The 24,346-nt window shown below is 37.0% G+C and overlaps 1 long non-coding RNA gene across 2 annotated transcripts in view; it reads left to right on the top strand.

The window, feature by feature from the left end:
- LOC306658569 overlaps positions 1 to 24,346 on the top strand; it is a 136,036-nt gene that overhangs the window by 98,485 nt on the left and 13,205 nt on the right. Inside the window, exon 1 of one of the 2 annotated variants that reach the window (XR_013763079.1) lies at positions 9,262 to 9,504. The exons of the other annotated variant lie outside the window; for it this stretch is intronic. This is a non-coding gene — a long non-coding RNA (uncharacterized lncRNA). Of the gene's footprint in view, positions 1 to 9,261; positions 9,505 to 24,346 lie in introns of those variants that run through there. 2 annotated transcript variants of the gene reach the window in all.

Raw genomic sequence — 24,346 nt, 5'->3', positions numbered from 1 at the left:
AGAAATATTCAGACAAAAATATAGAGTACAGCCTGAAAGATCAACAGCTGTATATTTATGTTATTGGTAGACAGAGGAAGGAAGGGAGGAAAATAAAAAAGAGAAAGGAAAACAAAAAGAAAGAAAGAGAAAGAGATTCTACAGGGAGAAAGAAAAAACTAAAAACTTCGAAAGTTGTTCTCAGAAAGGATCATGATCTGGGGGTCACCTTAAAACAAACACAACCGAAGCTCTCTGAATTTATGTGTGTGATACCAGATGGGTGGGGGTTAGGGGGGTGGGGCAGTATTCATCATGTCAGTTAGACCAAAATTTATACCCAACCCTTGAATAATTTTTCCTCCTGATTCCCTGAAGCCTTCCATTATCTATTTTTATTTTGACAATGTATATAGAAACTTTCTGTCTGAAGAAGAAAATAATCTTTTCTTTTAATCCTTTTCCTAGTGAATGATAAGGAATATACATATGTGTGAACGTGTGTGTGTGCACGTGCACGTACAAAGAGCCTTCAAATCTGGAAAGTCCTATCAGAACATATTCTTTCTTAAATCAAGAAATAAAGAAATAAAATAACCCACCTCCCAATAGTACTAAGTCCCCAAACACTGTGAATGCTACCAAGTATAAAGTTCTCTAAATTATGTACTGGAAAATAGGTAGAAGAGAAGTAAGGATTCTAGTTTCGGAGGTGAAATGGAAGAGAGGAACAGGGACCCAAACAGACAAACTAGGAAACAATTGTGTCAATCTTTAAAGCTTTCATCCAAGCACTGTTAACTTGTCAGTTGTTTCAACTCCTTATACTCCTAGTTAACTTTTCTTCAAAATTAGTCATTTCCCATGAGAATTTGAAACTTTGTTTTCTAAGTGAAGTTAAAGGCAAGAAACAGCATGTCATGAGTGGGTAAGAATGCGTTTCTTAAGGACAGATGGAGACAGAGGAGAGACAGAAAGAAAGAGGAGTATGAGAATACTTATTACTGGAAGACTATGTTATTGGTTTATTTTTCACTTTCTGAAGTCATCAGATAACTTTGCCCCTTATTTTTATGGGAAAGCTTTCAAAATTCACTTGTTCAATGTTAGACAGACTATCCCTTTTATACTATTAATTTGTGGTCATTAAAATGCTGAATTTTAAAAAAATACATACTCAACAACTAATTTAACTGTTCCAGAAGTATCAAAGATTCCCTCTACACTATTTTGTCTTCTGAGCAATGCTATACATTATAGATTATCTTTCAGCTAAACTTAAAAAATATAGATTAATCAACATCTCATTTACCAACTAGCGAAGACTCTGAGCTGCCACTGTTCACTTGTGCATGACAGTTAAGGAAAGGCAAGGTGCTCCCTTTGGAGACCCACCTCAGAGGAAGGGTTACCACCAGGAATGGAACCAGTGTCAAAGTCAGACCTTATGCCTTATATTACCAACACCATGCAGTTTATACTCATAGAATTCATCCAACATAACTTAAAATGCATTTCTCACTTTGGCTATTCAGATCTTTGTGTATATACACACATACTCACATATATATGTTTTGTTATAGGTCTGTATGTTTTGTTTTGGGTTGTGTGTGTGTGTGTGTGTGTATAGTTTTGTTGTTGTTTGTTTGTTTTGTGATACTGGAATTGAACTCAGCAGTGCTCTACCACTGAGCTACTTCCTCAACCCTCCCTTTTTAAAAATTTTGATATAGGGCCTGTCTAAGTTGTCCAGGTTGGCCTTGAACTTGGAATCCTCCTGCCTCAGCTTCCTGAGTCACTGGGACTGTAGGAGAGTGCCACCCTGCCTGGCTGTATTTGTATTGTTATTTTGGTTTGGCTTTCTTTTGTTTTGTTTTGTTTATTTGTTTTTTATGTTACTGGGGATAAAACTCAGGGCTATACTCTCAACTCTAGCAAAAAATAGCGTATATCATTGGTGATGTTAAAACTTGCGTGTAATCTGGAAAAGAAACAAGATAAGAATTGTGATTTCATTAATGAAATCAGTCAGCAGTATAACTAGTGCTATTGTGGTCCTACAAAAGGAGCCACCTCCCCCAACAAGTCCCTGAGGAGTGTGCTATTTGAAAATTTTGTGAGTATTGAAAATTACATCAAGTTGAGGGAGTTTGGTATTTGTGTAGTGCTTTTCATCTCCAGGTTTCAAGGTACAGGATAAATATTAACCCTCAGATCCTGTCCATTTTGCAAACATGTGGAGCTTGAAAAATCTAATTTTGGGTGAGAATTCCTCCCTAATGACATATTTCTTCATTTCTTAAAAAAAAAAAAAAAGATTAAAGAAATAATAATAAAATAATAATTGAATTTCCAAAAAAATTTGAATCTAGATCAAAATTTAAAACACACATGAAACTCAAATTTCTAACCATTCTTTTTTTAGATTTGAAAATAAAATCAAATTATCTGACAGAATCAAGGAAGAGGTACATTTCTTTAAAAAAATAAACTCTTTTTACCAAATTTTAAAAATAATTTTCACAGAAATATTTTTAAATGTTCTGGTTTTTTAAATAAACCATAGACAAATTTAACCTGCCTTCTTTACTAAGCTATGATTATAGCCATTTATGATTGAACTGTATTGAATTATAGCTCTGAACTATAGGATGGCATTTGCCTCCAGAATAAAAAACTAAGATTAATTTTTTTTTCCATTTTTGTGTCTGATTTTGTAGGCCTTTTTATTGAAATCTCTTCCCTTTCCATAAACTGTCATGCTACTGTTCAAGCAGGTTTAACTTCTTTCCAACTTATGTTTTTGTCATTGTTGTTTGTTTTTTGAGGTTTTGTTTTGTTTCGTTTTTGTTTTGTTCTTGTGGTAGTGGTGGTGGTGGTAGCAGGGATTGAACTCAGAGGTGCTTACCCACTGACCCACATCCCCAGTCCCATCTTTTATTTTTTATTTTAAGACAGACAAGGTCTCACTAAGTTGCTAAGGCTGGCTTTGAACTTGCAATCCTCCCGCCTTAGCCTCCTGGTTGCTGGGATTATAGGTGTGCACCACCATACCCAACTTGTTCTTATGTGTCATATGTTAGTCAGGAAATCAGATACCTGAGCTAGAAGACTGAACTCTTAATGAGTCAAAATGTGTGGTTTGCAATGGGTAAGATACATACATGACATGTGAAGGTTTCTTCCTTATTCATGAGAATCTGAATATATCTGATCTACATCCCTGAATAGGTGTGTTGTTGCCATGGTGCAAAATATACAGCTAAGGGACTGGTCATAAAATAATATACTTAAGGCAAATTTAAGAATATCACACCAAAGAAAGGAAGTAGTAAAGTGGCTGATCTTTTTTTCTCTTTATCTTTGCAAAGCTAGTTTCTTCTAGAAGATGACCATTCCAAAATCTTAATTCCTACCTGGATTTTTTTTATATTTATTGTTTGTTTGAGGCTCATCAACAGATCAATAAATATTCTTATTTCAGGAGTTTTATTTGGCTTGCTTTTTCAATTAAATGTGTCCCTATAATAGCAACCAATTCAATCGAGTTGAGGCTAAAGATAGTCAAGTGAGAAAGAGAATACACTGCAAGAAAACATACTAAATCAAAGTAAGTTCCTACTAATGTCTAGAGACAGGTGTAATACAGTCAGAGAAGGAGATGAAAGTCCTGGAGAAAGAGAAGTGCCTATACATAATATTCACAACCATGTATTTGAAATAACCAGCACAGGCAACAGTGGTTGGTAGGTTAAAACTTCTAACAGGATGAGTAATAGTGTTGTTATCAATGTCCCAGCAGCAAACTGCCACTGATCACGGAGAACACCTGGATCTCTCCAAATGCCTTCCCCTCAGCAAAATCCTGAAGAGGTTTCCCAGTGCTGAGCCATGTAGGCGTCATCATGAAAGATTTTCTTTGCCAAAACCAGATGTTTTTGAAATTTACAAAAAAAAAAAAAAAATTTTTTTACTCACCCAGAGCACATACTTTTCCCAGACCTATCAATGGTTCCCAACAAATAAATACAAATCAGCAAAAAGCTAGTAGGATCATATCTTAAACTTCAGATGATGGCTTACACATTACGGTTTGTGGGAGTGTTGTTTTGTTGTGTTGTGTTGTTGTCACATCATATACTCCTTCAATATTCGAGAGAGTTCATATGTAAGATATACATAAAATACTACCTACAACCCTTCTCAGGTAGGCCTCTAGACCTTCAGGAAGACAGCATGACCCAGTTGGGATGAAAACTACACAAACTTGATAGTGCAGCTGTAAACTTGACAACCAAGTTAGTACTACTCAAATCTTTGCTACTCACAGTAGGGTGTGCGGTTATCAGTTACCAGAACACTCATTAGAAATCCAACATCTCAGACCCCATCCAGAGCAGCCAGGTCCCTGTCTGCATTTTAACATCTCCAGGTGATCATTGTGAACACGAAAGCCTGAGAAGAACTGAACTAAGAAAGGAAGAGAAAGGAAGAAAGGGGGAGAGGAAGAAGAAAGGAAGCAAAGGGAGGGAGAAAAAGATGGAAGAAAATGATTGTTTCTCTATATTCCTGCACTGCACTAAGAGCTTGTATACATTCACTCAGTTCCCCCCACAATAAACTCAGTGAGGTAGCTATAAAGACCGATAAAAACCTGCTTTCACTAATACATAGGGATGTTTACAACAGTATTTATGAGTGGAAATTATTTTCCTTTCTGAAACTCCCCAGCGGTCATGCCGTGGTTCTTTAGAAATCTCTGTGGGCAGCATGATGACCTTGGTCTGTGACATTCCTCTCTCTATAACCTTCTATTCTTGGCAAAGAAGAAATTGACAGAAAAATCAGGCCAGATGCTCATCCTGGAATTATGGAGTGGGTGCTCCTTTTAGAAAATTGCTGCTCCTTAAAGGGCAAGCAAATTTCTCACCTGAGTTTCCCACTCCCCAAACACTTGGACCAAGATGAGTCTTAGCTATAAAGAACAACTAATTTTACATACAATCTTAGCATTACTAAGCATATAGAAGAACTGGAAAGGGGTTTTTTTTTGGTTTACTAATCTCGGTATTGATCCAAAATTAAAATAATTTCAGTAATAAAATAAAAATGAACTTTCTGATTCCAGCGAGAGACAGAAAGAAAGAGAAACAGAAAATCCCAAATCAGATTAGCTCTGAAATTCTACTTTTTATGATTTTAGAAAGCCATCACCTTTTAGGAGTCAATAAAAGAAATTAAGAAAAATCCCCTTCGCCTGACATTCCTATCTTCATCCTGAGCATGGAATATTACATGTCCTGTAATAGAAAAGAAGTCTAGTGAAATTAGAATGTTATTCCCTTGGATACACACCTATCTCATAGTTTTGTTCTGGTTTGGTTTTTAATTTGACAGAAATTGTATGCTATAGAATTTATTCAATTAAAAAAATTACCAGAACCTGTTATTTGAGGATCTGGATTCTTACATATATTACTACATAATAATTACAATTAGGATACATGTTTTATTACCTAGAATATTAAAAGTATCTGTTAATAGAATTGACACTATAACTATGATGAAAAATCTATTTTTTCTAAACACTTACTTCTATAATGCTGGGCTTCATTTTAGAATCCCTGAGAGGAATGCAAAATATTTTGATTGGTAAATGACAAAACATACAAACACTGGGCATTCTCCTCAGTTATTTTTATGTTATTATTTATAAACATTTTATCTCTTCCCATGAAACCATCAGTTATATAAACTCAACACCAAATCTTTTACATTTTTGTGTTCTTTAGTGACATTTAAATTAAGAGAACATTTTTCCTCTCATAATAGTTTCTAGATTTGTATCAGAAAACCTCCATTCTGGTTTCTATTTTGTGCACATTCTAAGTTTTACATTAAACTCTAAGCATCAACCATGATTATTGCTGACATCTTTGTATCAGTGTGCCTCTGAGATTTTATGCAAAGCTCCGAAAACTTCACCCAGGGTATCATTAAATTAGGCAAGCCTGGTTTTCCTCTGTGTTTACTAACTGAAGCACATAGTCTCTGAACTTAGAAGTACATGCCTGACTAGGCAGTCATGCCCAGTTTTCACAATTTGTCATTCTTTTTAATGGCTTTCTTTTAATCCCAATGAAATACTCTTGTCTCTTAATTTCACATGAATCCTTTACCTGAGAAAATGGAAGAAAAATGGTAACACTTGTTTAAAATTAATTTCTTACTTTTCCCTCAGTGCAGTGTATCTAAAGAAGCAAAACTTATTGAATCAAGTTTAATGACATAATAAATTCTTCCTTTCCGACAATGCTGTGGCTTAATTCACTAGTGCACTTTAAGCTTTTGCCTTTAGCGTCTGATGGGTCATTAGTCTGTATGTAATCCAGCAACCCGGACTCCTCGGAGTCTAAACTCCATCAGCAAGCACCAAATCAGTACTTTCTGAAATATGACTGGTAGGTCAAGTGTCCTCAAAAAGAGTGCCTGGGGCATCCCAGATGGAGAACAGGGCATGGCAAGCAACAAATGAGGACAGAATTTGATGCCAGCACTCATTAAAGACTTCATTCATTCTAACTCACTAAACAACTATTCTTCAAGTGATTTGACTTCTACTTTTGATTTTTCTAGCAGTAAGTCATGCAATAAAATCGGTTGGTATGTGCCAATGGGCTTAACATACATGTCATCACATCGAACAGATTCTAATCACATATTTGCCCCAAGATTCTTTGCCTAATATGCAAAAACAAACAAAACAAAACCAAAAAAAAAAAAAAAAAATACAGGTCACAGAATCACTATCAGTTGTCAGGCTAATTTTAGCATATCAACCCCATATTGAAATATGCAGTATATCCACCCCATGTTGAAAAATGCTCTCTGCTGGATCAAATAAAAGAGCATCTTCTATGACTGAAAAATAGGAAATTTGAGGTATTATTAACAGTTCCTCTGAATTTTTCACTTAAGATCTGGGAAAATCATTTTTGTACCATATCTTTAGTGGCTAAAATAGTCAACCTCTCTAATCTGCTTAGATCTGCTGCAGTGCTGCATTCATTTGCTTATTCAATTGATACTGTATTCTAGGAACCGTGGTAAGTTTGCCGTCACTGCCATCAACAACTAAACAACTAATTTTTTTATAAATGATACAATGGTGTGCCTGGTCCTACATCTTCATAGACATCATTACCATCAAATTATGACATGCCTGTGTTTTTAATGTGATTTTGAAGAATTAACATCTAACACAAGATAAGACTCTAGATATAACTCAGATCTGACATTATGGATGGAGAAATTGCAAGGGGAAGAAATCCTTACCCCTCCCCCGACCTACTAAAATGGTATGTTCTATAAAAAACACTTTGTCTCACTTCATTATGGTGTCATCTTCCTAGAGGAACTTGGTAAAAAGACTAGACCCAATAGTTGAATTAAATCACTTTCTTTAGAAACTTAAAAACCAGCATCTAAAATTGCTGGTTGGCATGGTCCCTGTGAGCAGATGGAGGAACAGCAAGGGCCATGGTAGCAGGAACGCATATAGAGAATTTGAATTCTCAAAGGAAGGTGACCATGAAAGCATGAAAAGGGAGGAGAGAGCAAAATAAGGAGCCTGAAAGAGAAGTGAGTAGAGTTAGAAGCAGGAGGGCAGAGGAAGCAAGAAAGGAAGAGCAAAAGGAGAAGAGAAATTGAAGAGTGGGTGGGAGGAAGAACAAGTGAGAAGAGCATTAAACTACAGCACATATGCCTAAACCCATGAAATTAACATATTGAAAATAATCCAGTGCTTCCTTATAGAGAAAACAGTGGTTGGATCAAGTTGCAGGTCCTTGTAGATGAGGAAGCCAAGTGACACATTGTGGTAGGCAGCCTCTAAAATGGCTCCCAATATTCCCTGGCTCCTGGTTTGCATGTCCATGTGTAATCCCCTCCCATGGAGTGTGGGTGTGAGCTGGGCCTAGTGACTCACTTCTAACAGAAAAAAAATACAGCAAAATTGATGGGATGTCACTTCCAAGATTAAGTTACAAAAGCCTCTGGCTTCCGTCTCACTCACCCTTACTTGCTTTCTCTCTGTTACTCACTCTGAGGCATGTCAGCTCCCATATTATGAGCTGCTCTGTGGAAAGAGCTACATGCCTGACAAGGAACTGAGGGAGGGCACAGGCCAATAACTAGTGAGGAGATGGCGTCCTAAGCACAATGGCTCACAAGGAACTGGATCCTGCTAACAACCACCTGAGTGAACTAGAAGCAAATCCTCAGAAACTTTAGATGAATCCACAACCTTACCAACACCTTGATTATGGTTTTTGAGAGTCCTTAGATAGAGCCATCTGTGGATTTCCTGACCCACAGAAACTGTGAGATCATAAGATTTTGTTATTTGCAGCTGCTAAATTTTAGAATAATTTCTTACAAAACAAAGGATAAGGAATTAAATGTGAAAATGACCACTTTGATCAAAGTTAAATAGATTAACTCTAGGTTGTTAGATGGATTGCTAAGGCAACCCTATTAGATTTATAACAATTTGAAGACTCAACCTAAGATAAGAACATAGTATAAACTAATTTCAAATCTTACCTCACATCTCACACAGAAAGCTGGGTTTGAGCACCAACTTTGGACCAGGTACTTACCAACAGTGATACATGGCAAGCCACTTAACTTCTGTGAAACACAATCTTCATATGTGAAAGTGGGGCTAGTAGGTGTCCCTGCTTTTCAAACTATCACTAAACTGACTTTGGGTCACAAAATTGAAACTACTTTGAACAATATAGAACCAGGAATAGTGTTAAGCAATAAGGAGATCACTACGGTCTCACTCATGGACTCTCCCCAGGCTAATAGCATTTTGGTTTTATTTTCTTTTGTTTTTGCAGTGCTGGGGATTGAACCCAGAGTCTCACACATGACAGGCAAATATTCTACTGCTGTGCCACATTCCCAGCCCCCTAATAGCATTTTAGATGCTTGCAACTCCTTAAAATGTATTTCCTCTTTTTTTAAGAGGCAAAAAATAATATCCCTAATACTTCTTAAGTTTGGCCACAGTTGAAAATGTCTTGTTTTAATGTTGTTTATTCTAAATACCATGCTTTTTTCTGTCAATGACCATCTTAAAACTGGTTGTCTAATATATATCAAGGATTTGGTTGAATAGTTCTAAGATTTTTAAATTTTATTTTAAGGTGTATATCTTAGTGAGATTTTCTAGAAATAGAACCTAAGGGAGAAATTCTTATAGAAGTAATTTACCAGGTGTATCCTCAGGAGAAAGGGAGGGAGGTAGGAGGGAAAAGCGGGAGCAAGGGTCTGGGCTGAGCTAGAGGCAGGTTGCTGTTGATCCTGAAGCCCTTCATCACAGATCACACCAGGGCATTAGGCAAAGAGGCTGGCCGTTGGTCAGCTTCTCTTCCCATTCAGTCATTGGTTGGTAAACAGAGGAGACTCCAGAGAAGGAGACAGCAGTGAACTTACCAAAGCAACTGGGGAAACCAGGTACCAGCCTCTACCCTCTACGTGGGTGGGATCAAGGCAGGGTGTCAGCTGCATCTGCTGCAGAGTATATATATCTCATATCTTTTTTTTTGGTAGTTATTTTATCACTATTTTTGCAAAGAGGTCTTAATATGGTAAACAGCTTTAGTTTTTGTATACCAGCTGTGTTAAATGAGGCAGCAGAAAGAGTGGCAGCGTGGAAAAATAAAAATTTGTCTCCATCAGAGTTATAAACTGAATTCTAGTCAGAAAAGAAAGCAGGTCATCAAATGTCTTTTTTCTGCTAAAATGTGACCATTATGAAATGTATATAGGAAGTACTAAATTAGGCTGAGACATGAAGGACCCCGGGAGTCATGGTTCCCCAAGTCCAAGAGAGAGAAGAAGGGGAGGGAACACACATGCTGAGTGCAGAAAATGCAGGAGCAGTTGCCTCCAATCCCTAAGACAAGCAAAGGCAAAGGAGCCAAGTCAGTGCCCAGCAGGGAAGGGGAAGGAAGGAAGGGAAGAGATACTTATCGCTTGAGAGGAACAATGAAGGCAGGAATACATCCAGTTTGGAATCATGGGTGTGTCCCCAACTCCATCTCCTGACAAAGCACACCTCTGACTTTCCCATCAAGCTTTTCTCTGTTTCTCAAACCTGACATGGCCCACTTTTTTCATTATAAATTGTTTACATTCTAAAAGCTCAGTCATGAAATCTAAGATGGGAAAACTTCTGTTCACCCAGTGGTTCTTACTAACACTTCAGCTTCAGCTTCCTGAAACATTATTGCTTTTGGTTGCACTGATGCAGGGGTGGGGGCTTATTTGACAAAAGTGTATTTTGATTTCAATTGCCCTGAAGAAATTCTGAAGCTTCAAAATGTATGGGAGTCTTTAGCCTGGAAGGCAAAGGGGAGAGTGGAGCCTGGGGTTCACGCTGCACAAAGCTCTCAGCTGTCCAGTGACGGTGTGATCACTGCCAGCCCTCGTTTGTATTTCTGACATTAATTAATTTTGGCTTTTTTAGTATGTCTGAAAGAAGATTGGTGATTCTCATGTAAAACACTACGGTGGCAATACTGTTTCAAGCAGAATTCAGTCTCTCTCCATCATTCTCAAACATAAGTTACCACTTTTTTAAACTATTTCAACTAGGCAATGTTTATGTAGGATAAAACTAAAATGTAAACGTGGGTTTAAGGTGATTGCCCAGCTTGCTTTCTATAACAAAATATCTGTTGGTTTCTAAAGTTATATTGAAACAGTATGTTAAATTCAGTTCTGACAGCATATAAAGATACTGGCCTGCCTAGACACATAAGCGAAGTCTTTTTTTATGAGCTCATAAAGGCTAGACTTAAGGAATATTTAAGTAGTGGGTAATTCATAGAACACTATCTTTAGTCATTCAGCTAACATAGAGGGCAACCACAATTTATTCTTCTTAGATCTCTTCCTCTCATTTTTTATATTCTTAGGAGGTAAAAGGTATTTAGAAAAGACCTAAATACATTTTTTTATTATTATTGAACTATCAAAGATGTGCTGTCTTTTGGGACTGCCTCATTCTGTGTGTTAACCCACTTCAGAGATGATGGCAAAATGAACCCAAAATGCCAACTTACTATTTGCATTATAAATGGAGACACAAAAGGATATTTTAAAACTTTTGGTTGATCTGGCATATCAAAGATTTCTTTCTAAGCTACTTCAGTGACTGCATTGAAGTAAACTGAAAGCAATAGCTTAAAAGTGGCTAAAAAAAAAGTCATAAGAAAAACAGCTTATTTCCATGGAAATCTTCAGTTTACTCTCTGAACCCCCACCCCCTTCTGAATTGCTTCTCTTTCTTACCCTCTTCTCTATTTGCTGGTCTCAACAAGGAGGAAATCTGGAAATTTCTGAATTCAAGTATTAAGCTGGTTCTCACTAGAGTGCAATCCATTTTCTATGCCTCGTCAAATATGCCCTTAAACTTCCACCGGGTAGCCTGATTCCCATTTTTTTCTTCTATTAAGTTAATTTCTAGTGCCAGCTTTAGCTCTTACCATACATTTTCAATGCCTACCATCTTCCTTTTCTTAGTAAAGTACCCAAAAAGATTATAAGCAGTTAAATCATCTACCTGAGAGTCCACGTTAAGTGAGGCTGATAAATGTAAACCAGAAGTTGCCAGATCCTAATGATTGCTACGATTTTCTTAACATTCCTCTTCAACCTTCATAGATCTCTGGTTCTTATTTCATGTTTTCAAAAAGAAGGCCAGGGCCTTCCTAAGGACACTGTGAAGTTGAACTGAGCTGTAGATAAGAGCATTTCAGGGCTGTTAAATAAACACTGAACATGGTGGGGCCTTTCATGGGCTCCTGCAGATGGAGCCTGGAAAGATGCTCGAGTTGCCATGTTGCTGGCAGTGTCTGTGAAAAAACATAGACCCCTCCTTTTTAGAATTATCTTGAGGGACTTAAGAACTTTTCATGTGTGTAGAGGATTAAGAAATATAAAATTCTCACAGAATATGAGATCTTAATATCTGAACATGATGGGGAGAATAAAACACTTTAGTCACTCAATGCTTAGAACGGCAACTCCAACCTTTCAACCAGCCACTCCTCTATACACCTCAACCATCACCAAAGAAAGAGAGGAAAAAGAAAAAGGGAAAAAATAGCACACTCTTTCTACAGATTCAGTAAAATAATATTAGCAATAAGTTTTGGATAACATTGATGAAAGAAGATTCTAGCATTCACAGTTAACAGTGTGAAGCTCATTAGACCAATGATTTATCTGTCTTTAGGAACTATAGTAGGAAATCATTATGACCTCACAACAAAACTCATTTTTCAGGGTGGTTCTATTTTAATTTGGGTTTGCAAAATTACTATCTATTCTTAAATTATAATGCAAATTTGCTTCTTATTTAAACCTAGAAAACTTAGAGTTATCTGTCAAATTGTTTTGGTATTGTTTTTTAATTAACAAGACCCTTGGAAAGACACACATGTATCACAAACTATGGTATAACACCTACTTAAATTGAAGGCAAAATACGAACTTTGTGAATTCTAACTACATTTTTCAATATCTATCAATCTGCCAACCTTTCCAAAGGGCAAGTTCATAAGAATTATAGAAATTGGTATTTTCTTGGGGCTGCATAAAGCCTCAAATTATATTTGGCAATGACTCATTCTAGAGGAAAACTTTAGTAATGTTCTATTATTGCCACATATTCCTGTGCCCGTGTTAGAAACACCTCAGTATCTTTCCTTTCTGCCACCACCTCCTACCTACTTCCTCCAGAGTTATGAGACTCAAGGCCATGCTGTAATGACCTTGGCTGTATTTCACTTAGACTTCTTTCCAGTGTCACCACCAAGTTCTCCTAAAAGCACACCTCCCTTAAGTCATCCATCTAAACCCCTTAGAGAAGGCTACCCATCAGCAAAAAGGAAATAAACAAACAAAAATTCATAATAATGCAAAGGAAGCCAGAAGCATTAGATATGAGCATCCTCTTCCAGTCCTAACCCCAGCTGGCACATGGGTAAATTCTCTATTTATATGACCATTCATTGAGGTCATAAATTATATTGAATGCAGAGGGGTTACTGCCTGTCCTTCAGAAATAATTATAAGGAATAATAAGACTTTATCAAGTCTTTTTGGTTAAGCTGTTTAATAGATTTTGAACATGAAACAAAATAGGGAAAAAAAGACACTTTTGAAAGCAAATAAGAAGCAAGGTAATCCATTGACTAGTCAGGGAAATGAGATTCCCCAGTAATTGTCTCTGTTTTCATATTTAGGATAAGGAATTCAAAACGTAAGAAGTTCCTAAAAATTAGCATTTTACTTAATCTCACTTCATGAGATTGAAGCATTGCCAAACAGAAACATATTTTTTAAAAAAGAATAAAAATATTTTCCTTTGGAGAAGAATTTATCAAGTTTCCTAATCAGTATAATTCAAAAGTTTATTTGGTATAATTTTTTTAAGATTCCATATAAAGCAGAAGTCAAAATGTCACTTATAAGTCTTTAAACAGACTTGTTCAGCAAATGTATATGTATTAGAAAATGTTGGTCTATGAAACTTTATCTATTTAAGTATGATGGAAGAAAGGATAAAATCCACTCCTCCCCATTCCTACATCCAGTAAAGAAACATATGTTATGGATGGAGAAATTTAATTAGATGTATATTCACAGACAAGTGCTAAACCCTACGAAATATAGCAAGACAAGTCTGATTCTAACGATAAACACTTTATTGTTCATTTCTAACACTATTGGAAATAATCCTGGATTTTTTTTAACTCTATCATACTAAAAATTTCAAGAAGGAAAAACATTCTGTGTGTGAGAACATAGGGCTGCTTTCTGTTGTCAGGGACAGAAATGCCAACCCATCCCCCACCTCAGGTGCAAGCATACCATAGTGGGTTTTCCTGTTATTCTGATGCATGCCTTTCTTCCCATTTTAACAATAAAAGTTTGGTGTGCTATCTGCCTGCAGAAGTTCCTTCCTGAGCACAAGTGTGTCTTATCTGTTGAGAAATTCTAACACCAGGTAGACAGTTGTTGATGTCAAAAACATCTCTCTTAGGCAGATAACTGTGTTACAAGAACCTTGATAAATGAGCAAGTTCTCTGTACAACTATACAAAACAGGACTAATTGTAGGGACTTTTTTTTTTTCTGGAAAGACTACTGTGCATATCTGTGATGACCATTTCTACAGGTAACCTTGTCACATGCCCATGTATTTAAAGCTTAGCAACAATTGGCCACCACATTTGACCTTTATGTGCTTTGTCTCTGCCCAGTTTCCACCATCTAGTTAAGAAAAGTCAGAAGAATGATTGCTACTTCCTAAGGAATTCTTGTTTTCCTCCACCTTTACACACAGGGGCAATCCTAAGAAAATAATAATAATACAAACAAGACCATTTACCTTCCCTTTTTCCCTGCATCTCAGCCAGGGCTGACAGCCAGCCTGCACTGCTCACCTAGCCTAAACCACCTTGCTGTGCCATACCAACTAGCCACCACTCTGCTCCTGCTCCTGAAAGGGGGTCCATCAGATAAACTCAGGTTCCTCGGTGAACACATTCCAGCTCTATTCTTCCAGCTCACTAAATATCATGTCCAAATTTAAATTTACAAATCACCAGGTAAGATTTCAATCACTCATGTATTTATTTTATTTATTTTTTATTTATTTTTTGTTGCTGAGGAACCCAGGAGTGCTTTACCACCGAACTTTAACCCCAGCCATTTCTGTTTTTAATTTTGAGACAGAGTCCAGCTGAGTTGCTTAGAACCTCACTAAACTGCTGGCGCTGGCCTCCAACTTGGGATTCTCTTATCTCGGCATCCTGAATCACTGGAATTACAGGTGTGCACCACTGTACCTGTGCTGAACACTCTCCTCAGGTTACAAAGATGAGTATGAGAGTCCTTATTCTCATCATGCTCAGAATTCAGTGAACTCAGCAAGAGTAAGCAGTACAGTAAACATTGTGAAAGGGAGGTATACAGAATGTGATGGTGAAGCCAGAATTAAGGACAGGTAGTTAGTGCAGAAATAAAGGATCAGGTCAAATAGAGGAAATGAAGCCATGAAGCCATCTGCCTCTGGAAGTTGGAGACTGCCCCTGGAAGAATGGAATGTCAAGGTCATCCGGAGCCCATTGATTACCAAATTTACCTGCCTTTATCAAGGACTGCAAGCATGGAGCTGCTAATGAATGCCCCCTGGGCCCTTACCTGCCTGAATCACCTTGGCCCTCCCCCTGCCCATGGCTTCTCACTTAATGCAAAACCAGGCCTAGTCATGCAGGCAGGAAGGAGAGATAAGCGGGGAGAGAACTGGAAAACAAAAGAGACTTTAACCTATAAAAGATGTAGGGTGCATTCACTTCTTGGGACTTTAGAACATCAGCCATGGCCCCCTTCTTCCTGCCAGGAGAAGTCTGTATTATTACCTTTAAATAAAACCTGCTTAATATGCTTGCCTTGGCGTGCTTCTCTAGTGTTCAATCTTCAACATTAGAAGTAGCAGAACCCCTCGTCACCGTTAAACGGTGGTATCAATGGGAGTACCTAGCCCACCTGGTGTAGTCAGAGCAGGAGCTGAGAAAGATACCCTACTGTCATGATTTCTTATGTGGTGTCAAATAAATAGGCATAAAGCAGGGGAAGTAGGGCATTCCAGAGGGAAGAACAGCCTGAGCAAGACTATGGAGAGGAGATACAATGCTAGGTAGCAGGAAGAACTAAGGTTCTGGTTCTGACATTAGAACTTCAAGCCAATTTTGAGTCAAGTGTGCATGGTGAGGGTATTTAGTCACCCTCCTAAAGCAGCAACTTCCTTTTCTGAGAAATGAAATCAACCCTATCTTCAGGATTTCCCTCCCCCTTATAAAGACTCCTCCAACGGATGTTCTTCCTCTGCTTTAGAACCCACCATGCCTGGAGACCCTTCTCTAACTTAAACTAATCCATCCATCCATCCTATCAGACTGAATTCTCCACATACTTCATCATGTGTTTTTCTATGTGATTCTTGATTATTTCCTTTTCTCCCATACAATGCTTTGGAGCTGGATACTGGCATATTTATTTCTTTCTCTTCTATCTTCCAGAACAAGTGAAACCACTGTAAATGTTGTCAATTTGTCATCAGATTTAGCATCTCATAAACAGATGCAGGGAATTCTTTTTCATAATTGTTTCTCAGACAATTCTTTCGAACTAAATATATCAGAAAAGTAATTCACCACAGGAGATAAGTGCTCAAATTCATTAGATACAAAATAGTAATAAAACTGGAAACCCCTTACATGGCTAGAATGGATCAAGTGATCTGTACCCATGATCTCATTTCTATCTTCACAGTCATATCTTAGCATCAGTATTATTACCTTGTAGAAAAGAAAACTGAGTCTAGAGAGGTTAATTTTCCTGGTAGGAAAGTTAGAGAAAGCATCCCTGCAGAAGAGATCTTTGAAAGTAACCAGGGTTTAACCCAGGAAATAAAGGAGAAAAGACTGGAACAGAGCAGAGCCAGGATTCAAACCTCTGTCTATATAACTTAAAAGTTCAAGTCCATGTATTTTTAAATTCATGAGTTCAAATGTTAAAATTTTAAAGCACACACGTACTGCTCTCATTGGTCACCTTTAAAGATTACTAGAAAACAGTGAATATGTGCAAGGAGTTAAATCCAATATTCTTTTGAGTTTCTTATACAAATAATAATGAACACAAATTCCCTCAGGGTAATCAAATAAGGGAAGTTTCTATAATAGAAATATTTCAGCTACTAAGTTAAAAGGAATCATATTAATAGAATTAATACATTACAGCTTCTAATGGATTAAGGGATCTGGACAATGAACAGATACGGCTACTAATATCACAAAAAAGAGAGACAAACAGACATTTTTTTCCTCTTGATGGAAATACCCTACACCTCTATGAAGTATATTTGCCAAAAAATTAAAACCTGAACATAGTCATGCCTTTAGGAAACCATTTGCAGGAAATAGAGGAGCCTGAGGAACATGTCAAGAGACAACGCAGAAATTTAATCATTCCAGGAAAATTCACAGGAAAAATGAGTTCCTTCACCAAATAGTTGTTATGGCTTAGATATGTGGTATCCCCCAAAATCTCACGTGTGAGAGAATGCAAGAATGTTCAGAGGTGAAATCAGTAGACTATGAGAGCTTTAACCTAATCAGTGGTTTAATCCATTGGTTAACTGAATGGTAACTGTAGGCAGTAAGTTGTACCAAGAGAGGTAGGTCACTGAGAGCATGAATTCAAGGTATATATTTTGTCCCTGGTCAGTGGAGTTCTCTCTCGGTGCTTCCTGATGGGCTGGTCTTGAGCTGCTTTCATCCACCATGCCTTTCTGCCATGATTAGTTCTGCTTCACCTGGGGCCTGAATCTATGGAGGCAGCCATCTATGAACTGAGACCTCTGAAACTGTGAGATAAAATAAACTTTTCCTCCTCTAATTGTTCTTGTCAGATCCTTTAGTCACAGCAATGAAAAAGCTGATTAAAACAATTGTTAACAAAAAAATAGAAGGAAACTTATAGATTAAAATAGACTTAAGACACATATCCACCATTAGCTATCTATAGACTTTATTAGAATCTAGATTCAAACAAATTGTTAAAAACATACATATGAGGCAAGTGGAGAAATCTAAATCTTGACTTGCTACTGGATATAATTAAGAAATTTTTGTTAATGTTTAGGTATGCTAAAAGTATTTCAGTTGCCTTTTAAATGAAGTCCTTAGGTTTTAGAAATACATTGAAATTATTCATAAATGAAATTGTATGAGTGATTTGCCTCAAAGGAATTATATTCCAACAAGATTGAATGAATATCCAGATGAGATCCAAAATTGGCTGTGAATTGATGATTGAATCTTGATGGAAACCTGGAAATTCATTAAACTCATCAATACATTTTACAAATTTTTGAAGCTTATAAAAATTTCAATAACATTTTGAGTAGTTTGTTATTAATATAGCAACAACAGTAAGTCTATTAAGTCTGCTGTTTATCTTGCTCTTATCTTCCTCATTTTCTGCAGACTATCGACCTTTTGTTAGTTCTATCATTCTCTTTCAAAGGCTCAGTAGACATACACCCATCCAAGGCTATCCTGTCAGGCAAAACCATCACCTGAGCTACAAAACTTCCCTTGGTTTAATTATCATCCTCCTCCTTTCTGAACCCAAATTTAGTTTGTCCAACTCTGAAATGAGCTAGCAGAATACATTATTTTCCAATCCTGAACTTCAGCAGCATAAAAAGTGCACACCCTTCAAAACAATTTAGATGACACCCTGTCACACCCCTTCCTCATTTTTCAACTTCACTTTTTGCCATCCTGCATTTTGACATCATAGACATTTACAATGATCAGCAAGGACCTAGTCCTTCTCCTTAGCAACTGTAAGTTTACTTACTGTTTATTTAGAAAAGCCAGAGCCCAGGCATGCAAACTCTAACCAAGTCCTAGTGATCCTTGGGTTCAGGACCCTTTTTTGGGGGGCAGTAAGTTAGGTTCTGAAACATGAGGAGACTTGTGCAAAACACATGGTAAGTGACCAGGACTCTCTAAAACTACAAAGGCAACTTCCCTCTCCAATGTTCTATCTCCATGATTTTATTCAGAACCATAATTTTATGATTCGTTTAAACAATGCAGTTAAGGCGCTTAAGTCCACCTCCTCTTGCTCTGCTTACTGAGATAGTAGTGATAATGAACAACAGCCCCAGCTGAGACAATAGAGCTCAGAGACTTGAAGGTGCTACTGCAGAACCACAATCAGACCAGACAGCTCCATGAGCAGAACAGGCGGCCATGTTTCCATTATTTCTTCTCTTGAAAGATGCCAGGTGTACTTTGGGCCATAATGCTTTATGTTTCTTCTCTCTTTTTTTTTTTTTAAATCAGGGACCTCAGGATGCTTAACCACAGAGCCATCCCCCCAACCCATTGGCCCATTGTATGTTTTATTTGGAGACAGGGTCTCACTAAGTTGCTTAAGACCTCACTAAGTTGCCAAGACTGGCTTTGAACTTGTGATCCTCCTGCCTCAGCCTCCTGAGCCACTGAGATTACAGGCATGCACCAGGATGCCCGGCCCTTGCATAGTTTTCTTAATTTCATTTATAATTTTAACAAGGCTAGTATGGAAAAAATTACTAGTACACATTTTAAACCCTCTTCTCCTCCTTCTTGACATGAAACAGATACAAAGATGAATAAAATTACCATGCTACTGCTCTGTCATCAGTAGTATCTGAGCTGAAGTAGTTGCCTAAATGACCACTGCAGATAATATTAAATTTTCTTCCCTAGATGCAGAAAAAATGTTCCCATCTCATTCTATAAGTTTCGTAGTTTTCCAAGAAATAATGAGGCCAAGAATAATGAGTTTCCTGTAGTCCCAGAGGTGATGAGGAAATTATGGAGAGTGAGGCCTGGCCCTCACTGACTCCAAAGCCCTGCTTCCATGCAGCACTAGAGAGAGGAAAGTGCCATACAGGTGTATTGTCTTAGCTCAGAGGGAATAGCAATCTTCTGGGAAAGGCCTAGCAGGACCTTAGAGCCATCTGTTCTTTAGTTCTCCTTCATAATCCTCCAGTAAAAAGGTCAAAGTAAGTTCTGTGCTTTTGAGAGAACTGTACGCAGATGTTCTCACACAGAACCTGAGATTGGGTGTATATAAATGGTTGATGACTATGCTGCTGAATGCACATGATTCACTCAAAACATGGTGAAGCTCCAGCAGAAACCATGTCTTCAGGCCTCACCCTCAACCCCTGCCACAAGCTTATTCACACATGATATACTAGCCTGGCACCCAAACCCCAAAGCATCACTGAGTCAGAGCTCATCACATAGAACCCTTCATGCTATCCTGATGCTTGGCCATGAAGCTTGTTTGAACAAAGGGTAGGAAGGTGAGAAATGAGGAGGCCAAGCTGTTACCTGTTCAGCAAAATGTATAAAGAAGGATCAGCAGAACCAGGAAGAAAACATTCCAGGTTTAGCTCACCCAGAGGAGGTCGAAGGCTTCAGAGCCAGAATTCTGTTTTAAGCCTAGCTTTTCCCCTTAGCATATGAATGATCTGGGCCATGTTAGCCACAACCTCAGCTTCCCCATCAACAAAATGCAAACAAATTAGCATCTACCAGAAAGAAATTACTCTTGCCAGGAGTGGTGGCATGTTTCTGTGGTCCAGCACTCACAAAGTGGAGGGTTGATAACATTTGAGCCCAGGATTTGGAGACCAGGAAGCTGGGAAATATTAAGAAGAGCCCCATTAAAAGAGGGGGGACTCACTAAAACTTGAAATGTTTATATAAATAAGTGCTACTATTCTTTTGCTTTCAGAATATCTTTACTTAAACCCATTCATGTCATTGATATATATATATATATATACACCATGAAGTTCATGAATGCACTGTAAGAAAGGTGATCTGAGGATGAAATTGGAGAATATCGTGCTAAGTGAAATAAGCCAATACCAAAAAAAATCAAAGGCCGAATGTTTTCCATGTTAAGTAGATGATGATTATAATGGGGGTGGGAAGATGGGGAGTGAGAGAAGAATGGAGGAACTTTAGATTACATAGAGAGAAATGAGAGGGAAGAAGGAGTGGGGGTATGAAATATGGTGGAATGAGACAGACATCATTACCCTACGTACATGTATGATTACACAAATGGTATGAAACTACATTGTGCACAACCATAGAAGTGAAAAGATGTACCCCATTTGTGTACAATGAATCAAAATGCAGTCTGTAAAAATTTAAAAATAATAATAATAAAACAGAGTACTCTCTTTAACTCCCAAAAGTATTTTGAGATGGTAATAAAAAGAATGTCTTACCCATAGACTGCACTTCAAGGAGCACACAGGCATGGCCTCTCAGTGGAGTGTGACTCCAGAGTTGGAAAGAAGCAAGTTGATGTGTGACTGGAATAGGCTCTTAATGATAAAGTCCTGCACCCAGATGGCTATCCCTTCTTCCACTCTCCTCCACTCCTCCTGGCCACTCCACTGTCAAGTTCCCTGAGTTCCTCCTTTTTCTTCATGTATTCAAGCCTTACTAGTTTGTGTCTGCCTCATTCAAATAAATGTGTACGTTAAAGCTACTAGCACTCACACCAAAATACAATTTTTCACTGAGCCTATAAACCTATAAGAATTTGTTTATTTACCTCAAAGTGAATCAGTTATATGCAAAAGACCCTGATAAATCTGCCAATGGGAACAAAAGAAAGGATATATTAAACACAGAGAAATTTACAAAAAAAAAAAAGGTGATCTGAGATCTGAGCACTATATCTGGATAGCTCTGTTTATTTAAAGCTCTTTCAATAACTGATAAATAGATATGAAAAATAAAACTAGGAATCAATAAAGACTATGATGTTATCTTTAGGGAGTTTACAATTTCAATTTCTATTAAGTCATCTTTTCATGTAATTCTACCTTAGAACTAAGTCTAGGTGTCTTTTCTTTATAACTATTAGGATCATAAGCTTATTTATCTTCTTGCCAAAGTTCGAAATCTAATTTCTAACACAGGTTACTTACTGTAATAAACTCTACAAGCTTTAAAATGACAGGTTGAAAGATACAATTTTTTAGAGTTATGAATTAATAGCTATATATGTCAAAGACTTTGAAAGTGCCAACTTTTTCATATTTATAGATATATTATTGAAATGATAAAAAATGAACTACAGAAAGAGGAAAGAACTGAGAACCACATATAATGAATCAAACATACTTAACAAGACACGTACAGACACTTTGGTGTGCATCTCTTTTACTACGTTACATTAATCAAATACTACTAAAGACATCCATCTGAGGAAAGTGTCACAATGATATTCTATAAAAACATTCTTTTAAAGAGAGTCCATTCTGACAGCTATATCAACTACATTGTCTTAAATGATTGTCAGGCCCACACTTCTCAGAAATTAACAATTTATGTATGTACACTTGAGTTCTCTCCGTCTGCCCACTTCTCCCACCTTAGTCCTGCCAAAGCTAGGTTTTTAAAAGAAAATAATTTAATTGGAAAAAATGCACAAACTCTCAAAAAGACTCAAAAGTCTGGGTGTAAATGATTTTTAAAATATTTTTAAAGCAAGATATTCCATCTAACATTTAAGTTTTCACAAATTACAATAGAAAATTCTGTTTATACATAGTTATGTATGATGAACTATCTTTATTTTCATGCTGATAGTCTACCTAAAATTTACAATTTTTACATTTAATTGTTCATGATGTGTGTTTGGATTTTTCTATTTAAATTTTAAATTTTATTAGAATCCTCTTTTATGGAAAACCAAACTATCATTTAATATTCTTTTTAATATTGAGATGAACACACATAAAAGCAAACACATGAGGGAGAAGATGGGCAATACCTCAGGATTTGTAGACATTGGACAATGTGTAAGACATCGTATGTAAGTACTGACCATAATAGTTAGCTATTCCAGAAAAATAGCAATACTGTATTTAAAAATACAACCACTCTTGTCTTTACATAGCATAAGTTTTTGTTGTTGTTGTTTTGGTTTGGTTTGGTTTGGTTTTTTACTGGGGGTTGAAGCCAGGGGTACTTTACCACGGAGCTACATACCCGATACTTTTTATTTTTTATTTTGAGACAGGGTCTCACTAAGTTGGTAAGAATTTTACTAAATTGCTGAGGCTGGCCTTGAGATTTTATTCTAACTCAGGTTCCTGAGTCATTGGGATTATAGGCATGTGCCACTATACCCAGCAACACATATTTTTAAACAGATACATCCAGATAATATTTATAGGTCTCTATGCTTATAGAGTTTTGCCTTTTCTAAGTTAAACTGAATCTTTCAACAATTTATATGCAGAATTTATTTTATCCTGAGAAGAGAAATTTCAAAAAAGAAATAAAAAACTTTTAAGTCTAGAAGTTTAACTTAATCAGTCTACAATTGAATAATCAAAATTTAAAACCCAAAAACTAGTAACTAAATGTGAGACTGGTTTCTCTTGTCTTTGTTTTTAAAGAACACTTATACAAAACTGATGGTAAGTAGAAATGGGATAAAGGTGTCTATGGGTGGCTTAAACCTCCACACAGTACACATTTGAGTCAGGGTCTCTCTAAGGGCAAGATTTTTAGGCTTAGATTACCAGCCTTGGGGGGCGGGGGCAGAAATCAACTAACAAATAAACAGATAAATTTTCAATGTAATATAATATGACTAGAAACCTATTTTCTGAAATTGCAAGAATTGCACAGAAAGCAACATCCAAAGCATAGACATGCTGATTTTTAAGACTGTGCCTAGACTCCTCTGAAATCTGGTTTTCTTACTATAAGACACCTGTGGGAGTTCTTATTCTTCCTCAGTACTTTCAAAATGACCAACTCCACTTACTGCTGTCACTCCCATGCAAAATTTTTATATGTTAGACGATGGTTTCTCATGTCTAAAGGACAATGACTGGGTTTAAAACAATTACCATCATCATTTTGACCAGTGGGATAAGCCCAAATATCTAAGTATGGCAAGTTCCCCCTTCAGATTTCACAATGAAAAGCTAGAGTCATTTTTTTCTGATTAACTTTTTAACATGTTTGAAAAAAAAGAAAAAAGAAAAACCTATCATATAATTATTTTAGTGTTCTAGATGTCTAAACATGATTTTATTGATGGCATTTAATCTGAAAATGAACTTTACAATAGTGGCTTTCTAATTTTCTTTAAATATTCTAAAAGGATATAGAAGGATTTGAATTAAGCTAAACATAAAATGAGAAGCATATACCTGACTGTTGAGTCCCATGACTAAAATTTACCCTTCTATGTTATAAGAAAGATTCATAAAAGAACTGATTTAAGCACTTTCCCCCTAATCCTGGCCACAGTCCTACCAAGGAGGTACCTTAGTCTTATTTAAAAATGGAAATTTAGTGAGATGGAATGTCTTGTCCAAGGTCACTGTGGTAGAAAGCAGCAAAAGCCAAATTCAATGAAATCCAGCTCTTTCTGGCTCCTAATCTGTTTCTTAGAGTCTTTGGGGTTGCCAGCCCTAGAGAAGGCTGTAACAGCAGGGCTTCTTCAACTTTGACTATGTAGGACCAGTCAGTCTGGGCTCAGAGAGGTTCCTCTTTAAAAGTATGCTTCAAAAAACCCCGCGGGTTAGCCTGAAGAAGCCCTCAACATTTAGGGCAAACTCTTAGCCAGGTAGACATTGTGGGGGGCAATTTCCTCAGAGATC

This window comes from Sciurus vulgaris (genome assembly GCF_902686455.1).
Source record: "Sciurus vulgaris genome assembly, chromosome: 3".
In the NCBI taxonomy this organism is placed as follows: Eukaryota; Metazoa; Chordata; class Mammalia; order Rodentia; family Sciuridae; genus Sciurus; species Sciurus vulgaris.
This window is presented reverse-complemented; position numbering and strand designations above follow the sequence as displayed.